A 6,875-nucleotide genomic window follows, 5' to 3' on the forward strand; every position below is an offset into this window, starting at 1 on the left:
TTCTATCCCTGTTAAACTGTTAATTAAAATAAAATGTTGTTGCAAATTTTTTGAAAAAGACTCCAGTGTGACTCCTTACACTCGCACACCTTTCACCCCAAACTCCTAAAACACCTTTAACCTTTAAAACACCCTCCAACCTCCAACCCACACAACGGTACCAGAATAGGCACAATCACTAGAGAGGGTACACAGAGACAGAGTCAAAAATATAAACTTTATTTAACAGACAACAGCAAACACAGATAACGTAAAATAGACAAACTGGCCCAAACTAGGAGGGGGAGAACTTGTCCGCGGGTTTAACTATTCTCTTCCCGAGAACAGTCCTCCTTCTCGTTTGGGTCGAGGCATTCTGAGACGGGGTGGGTGGGGTGGGTGCTGGAGGTGGTGGGGGAGGTGTGGGGGGGGGGGGGACGTGCACGGTAATCTGAGGAGGGTTGGCCGTCTCCATAACCGCGACCGCCCTCTCCATCAGCCTCCTTATCAGTCGAACCTCCTCCACGCTTTCGCGTAGGGATTGGTTCGACTCCCTAAGGATTGCACGAAATTTTTTTCCCTCCTGGGCCACGAGGGAGAGCATCGCCTGGTCTGCGGCAGCGGCACGCCTGGACTCCTCCTGGCAGTGCTCGAGGATCCTTTCTCCCACACTAGTTAAGACGGAGACGCGCCGCAGCCTGCCGCGTTCCCTCGCCAGCCTCTCCTCTGCTTGGAGAGCACCTCTAGGTGGTGAGCCGGCTGGCTCATCGTCTTCTGAAAGGACCTCTGTTGGCAAAAAATGAGAAACAGAACTGTTAGTAACATCGAGACAGTCAAAACCCACCCTGGTGCACATGGTGGCCTTTCTTGGTTACATATTGTTAAACCAAGACTCAAAACTATGCCAGGGGAGCACATGGTTATTGTTTGTTTGCCCATGGTGGCCTTTCTTGGTTACATATTGTTAAACCAAGACTCAAAACTATGCCAGGGGAGCACATGGTTATTGTTTGTTTGCCCATGGTGGCCTTTCTTGGTTACATATTGTTAAACCAAGACTCAAAACTATGCCAGGGGAGCACATGGTTATTGTTTGTTTGCCCATGGTGGCCTTTCTTGGTTACATATTGTTAAACCAAGACTCAAAACTATGCCCGGGGAGCACATGGTTGGTGTTTTTTTGCCCATGGTGGCCTTTCTTGGTTACATATTGTTAAACCAAGACTCTAAACAATGCCAGGGGAGCACAAAAATGAAAAGGAAGCACACGGTTAGTGACTTGCGACATTGTCCTGCAGCCATGGCTCGAAAGGAACAGTTCATGCACGCTCACCATCTTGTATCTGTATCCGCCTGCGCAGGGCAGGAGGTCCAGCCACCCCACGCTCCTCCTCCTCCTGCGTCCCGGGTATGAAATCTGAAAAAAGGGAAAAAAGAACATGATTTAGGACCAAAGTGTGGCAAAGCAAGCTTCAAACCCTAAAGCAGCAACGTTGAGGGACTCTCTTCTGTCTCTTAGCAGTGCTGCTGCCCTGCACAAACAGAAAAGCACAAAGCAGTTAAACCCCCCCCCCTTATTGCAACTGATACTTACCAACATTTGTTGACGCCCCGGAATCACTGTCCTCTGCCACCGCTGCTGGGGACTCGAGGACCACCGTCCCAGGCATCTGTGTCTCTGTGGACAAGAGCAGAAAATAGTGAAAAAGGAGCAAGCATACAACCTGAACCACACAGCATGCTCCCAAAGTAGTGGCTAAAGCACTGCAGAAGGCCTATGGCTGAGGCATGCTGCAAAACTGTTTGGGTTGTTGGTTAAACACAACCGTTTTAAAAAGCCACCAAAAGCAATCCACAAACATCCTAGCATATTATGCGTTGCAACGAATACACGAGAAAACGATTCCCAAACGTCAGAACACACATTTGCTCAAAATGAAATATAAAATAAAAATAAAATTACTTACCGGAGGCAAGGGGCGTTTGCTGAGGAACCTCCTCTGGCTCCCCAGGAGCGATGGCCATTAGGTCCAGCGTGACCATGGCCGCGGCTCGTTGCTGGACGGGGGGTGGAGGCCGAAAGCTGGACGAGGTGCCCTCGCCGGGATCCTCCTCAGCGGGTGGTTCCTCGACCGGGGCAGCCGGCTTCCAAACCACCTTAAGGCTCCTCCCGACGCGCTTTGGCCTGCCGGCTCCTTCCCCGTCGCCGTACAGCAGGCGCTGCTCCTCAAAGTAGGGGCAGGTCACCTTCTCGTTGCCGGAACCCTTATTATGGTTCACGGCACGCATATACTCCGCCCGCATTGTTTTAGTTTTGGACCGGCATTCAAGGCCGGTCCTGTTGTGGCCCAGGGCACGCATCTTGATGGCCACTTGTTCAAAGACCTCCCGATTCCTGTGCGAGGACTGGAAGGCGTCCTGGATTTTCTCTTCCGAGAAAATCGCGATCAGGTCCCTGATCTCCGCGTCCCTCCAAGTTGGCCCACGGCCGGTTGCAGGGACGGACGACGCTTGCGAAGAAGATTCCATGGTGCCTTCGCTAGTAGCTGAGCAAAATGGAGGTGCGAGGTGCAGGGTCCAACGGATCATATACCTTCCCGCACACAAAGACAAAGGGACTAGCCGGCTCCTGATTGGTGGAGGGCAGTAGGGGACACGCACATTGGCCACATGAGGTCACATGTCACGTTCAAAACTCCTCGCGCGGGAACAGGATCTGCTCCTAATGGCCAGATTAGCGCCTTTTGTTTGACTTCTCGCATGCGCTGATTCGTCCACACGCGAGAAGAGCAGTTTGAACATGCAGCGGGAGCCATTTTACTGAAATGTCCGCCATTACAAAAACGCATGCCGGTGTAAAACCGAGAGCAAGTGCAGCGGTACGCGACAGTTCCCCGATAATATTCACCAACCAAAGCCTAAATCAATGACATGTTACTGGCGAACGTTCGTTGGCACGGTCAGCGTAAAGTTTTTTAAAATGAACGGTGGACGGCGACTCCGCTTGCCGGAGGTCTAGCCGCCGATGGACGGGGTTGTCCGCACCCAAGCACAACCACGCACCCGGAACCACACAAAGACCCACTACACATAAACCGCCCCTCATGGTATCACCTCGAATCATTTCTATTGAACCCCTCTAAGCTAAACAGGAGACTTCGAGCGGCGAACGTTCGTTGGCACGCTCAGCGGAAAGTTTTTTAAAATGAACGGCGGACGGCGACTCCGCTTGACGGAGGTCTAGCCGCCGATGGACGGGGTTGTCCGCACCCAAGCACAACCACGCACCCGGAACCACACAAAGACCCACTACACATAAACCGCCCCTCATGGTATCACCTCGAATCATATCTATTGAACCCCACTAATCTAAACAGGAGACCGCGAGCGGCGAACGTTCGTTGGCACGCTCAGAGGAAAGTTTTTAAAAATGCTCCCTGTACGTTGACTCCGCTAGTACTGGCCGAAGGTAGACGGGGTTTTAAGCTTTGGGCAAATGTTTGGAACGAGATGGTGTGTGCCACTGTGCTTTTGAAAAACTCTTGTGGTGTCCGGGCAGAATTTCCGAAAGTGATCGTGCTTGAAAGCCAGTCGCTGTCTCGTTGCCTCGTAGATCCCCGCTCGCTCGGAGAAAAAAAATGGCGGACAGTTCGCCGGAAGTTTGGAGGAAAGGCTCGGGAGGAGGGACTTTGAAGAACCCGCAACAATGGTAACGCACAAGTCTGTGGCGCTATTGTCGCAGATTGGTTGCAGGAGTGTATCGCTATCCGGAGGGTGAATCCACTTTTCTGGATTCCCCTGAAAGCGCTACAACGAAGCGCTTTTTGCGGGTCGGTTGCAGGACTGTTGCAGATTGTGTACGACGTCGTGGGTTATGGCAAATTAGTAGCGTTTCCAATTGGCAACCATCCTGCTACTTTGAAGCCGTGCGAAATGGCCCTCAGCCTTCCTTATGGTCCAACCTTTGCAGCCATACATTGCAGCTGGGAAGACCATAGCCTTGACTAGACACACTTTCGTTGGCAGGGTGATGTCTCTGCTTTTTAGGATACTGTCTAGATTTGCCATAGCTTTCCTCCCCAGGAGCAAGCTTTGCTCCCCAGGAGCAAGCAGTCCCCATCTGCAGTGATCTTGGAGCCCAGGAAAATAGTGACTTCAAAGTGACTTCCATTTCTTTAGAAGACTTTAAACTAGAGATTTCCAACCAGGGTCCTAGGAAACCCTGGGGTTGAGAACTTCCCAGGGGATTATGGGGCCTTACCTAGAAATTTGGAAGGCCTCTGACATCACTAGACTCCACTGGAGCCCACTTCCCCTTGTTGCTTTACAGGCCTCACCTCTTTCTCTCCACAATGGAAAAAGTAAATAGTTGATGGATGGATCGATCATTGGCTGTCTCTTACTTCCGCGGCCATTCCTCTGATGGGGCATATCACCACTTCCAGGGTTGCTCAAAGCCTGAAAAGTATTTCCAGGATTCCTCCATGGTCCAAAGGTTGAAAAAGGCTGCCTTAAACCACTAACCAATAAGTGTTCCATTCACTATATAAAGTCAACACAGGTTGACACAACACTTTTCCGTTTCCAACTGAGTGGTGGTGGTGGTAAAAAGTTTCATTAAGTCACAGCTGACTTACTGGGACCCCGTCAGGTTTTCAAGTCATTCAGCAGTGGTTTGCTGCTACTTGCCTCTACATAGTGGACTTGAACATCAGAGGTGGTCTCCATCCAAATATCAACCAAGGCTTAGCTTCATGAGACCTGATGAAATTGGGCTAGCCTGGGCCAGCCAAGTCATGGTTCCAACTGTGTAACAACCTTTAAAAAGAAAGGAAAAAAGAGATGGAATAACTGAAGTAAGTAGGGTTGCCAACTCCAGGTAGGGAAATACTGGGAGATTTGGGAGGTGGAAACTGAGGAGGGTAAGATTTGAGAGAGGAGGGACCTCAGCAGAAGAATTGGTTTTTATACCTTGCTTTTCACTGCCTGAAGGAATCTCAAAGCAGCTTACAATTGCCTTCCCTTCCTCTCCCCACAATAGACACCCCGTGAGGGAGGTGAGGCTGAGAGAGCTCTGACTGCTTGGTGAGAACAGCACTATCAGGACTGTAACTAGTACAAGGTCATCTAGCTGGTTGCATGTGGAGGAGCAGGGAATCAAACTCAGCTCTCCAGATTAGAAGCTGCTTTTCTTAACCACTACAGCAAGCTGGGCATAATGTCATAGATTTCACCCTCCAAAGCAACCATTTTCTCCAGGGAAGCAAATCCTGCTCACCTGGAGACCAATTATAAAAGCAGGAGATACCCAGGTAGTACCTAGAGCAGGGGTAGTCAAACCGCGGCCCTCCGGATGTCCATGGCCCACAATTCCCAGAAGCCCCTGCCAGCGCTGGCAGGGGCTTCTGGGAATTGTGGTCCATGGACATCCGGAGGGCCGCAGTTTGACTACCCCTGACCTAGAGGTTCCAAACCAGCAGGTAAGAATGGATAACTCCATGTATACCCCCTTCACACATATTCTGATAAAACGCATTCTGCTAAATCACGCAACCATCTTACAGATGGGAAATACTGATGCTGAGTTTCTAGTCTGAAGGACAGATGGAGAATGCAAGGCAGGGGGCACCGAACCTTTTGAAATGCTCCAAGCAAAACCCCCTCCAATTCTTCATCATGAATGATGTGATGGAAGAGGCTATTCATTCCATTTTGTCCTCTAGCCTGCCCACTACTTGGACGAAAGAAAAAGGTGCATCAAAACCTCAGCCCAGTAAAGTCTGCCCAAGGGATTTCAGATCCCAAAGACACCGAACGAGAAAATTGGAGGAGGGTGAGTGGAAACTTGGGCAGGACCCAACATGATGCCTATAGGCCGCAGAGAGAGCATTCGCTTAGAACGCTCCATCATACTGTCCTCCTGTTAACATCCAAGCAGTGAAGTGTTGGATAGGCCTTTTACTCAGAGGGCCGGTTTTTGGGAACGACAGTGTTCAGGGCTTTGGCAGTTTGAAATCAGAGCTTGTTTTGCACAAGGGCAAGTGGGGCATTGCGGTGAATCTGCATCGAGAGCTAGAGGTATGGGATCTTTGTGGCAAGAAGATTTGCTCCTTCCTTTGAAAGTTCAGGGTTGAGAGGGAGGACTTACAAGCTGCAACAGAGCCAAAAAGGAAAGAGAAATTACAGGGTTCCCTAAGGATTTCTAATGGGCCCTGCATTCTGTTAAATAGATTTTCAAATGATCTGTGAAAGATGGAAGGGGGAGAAGACAGCAGTGATAGAGGGAATTTTCCAGGTAATGCAAAAACCATCCGCTTCTGTACAAGATGCATATTTGTAGCTGGGATGCAAGCCAGCCGTTTATAGGCCAAAGGACAAGAGCAAAAGCCGAAAGGCAGGGCAGGTTGGGGGCGGAGGTGGGGTGAGCTAAGAAGATTGTGGAATACCGCTTGAGAGAAAAAAATAAACAATTTTGTGGAATGTGAGCAGAGAGGTTTAGGCAGTGACAGGATCCAAATAGGTGGGGTGGAGAAAACAGGTTCATTTGTCCGGGGCAGCCCCAGATGCAAACACATTATAATAATATGCTCTATTTATTTGCTAAAATATTTATATTCCACCCTTTCCTTCACAGCTTAAAGCAGCTTATACTTCCAAAACTTTTAAAAAAGACCTTGTTTTAGGGCTGCCATTTAGCCCAAAAGGAAATCTGTCCATTGACAGAAGAACCATCTTGGCCTAGTGGTTAAGAGTGGCCACTTCTAATCTTGCAAACCGGGTTTGATGGCCTATTCCTCCATATGCAGCCCGCTGGGTGACCTGGGGCTAGTCACAGTCCTGATAGAGCTGTTCTCACAGAGCAGTAATGACAGGGCTCTCTCAGCCTCACCTACCTC

Source organism: Paroedura picta, chromosome 1 (assembly GCF_049243985.1).
Source record: "Paroedura picta isolate Pp20150507F chromosome 1, Ppicta_v3.0, whole genome shotgun sequence".
NCBI classification, from domain to species: domain Eukaryota; kingdom Metazoa; phylum Chordata; class Lepidosauria; order Squamata; family Gekkonidae; genus Paroedura; species Paroedura picta.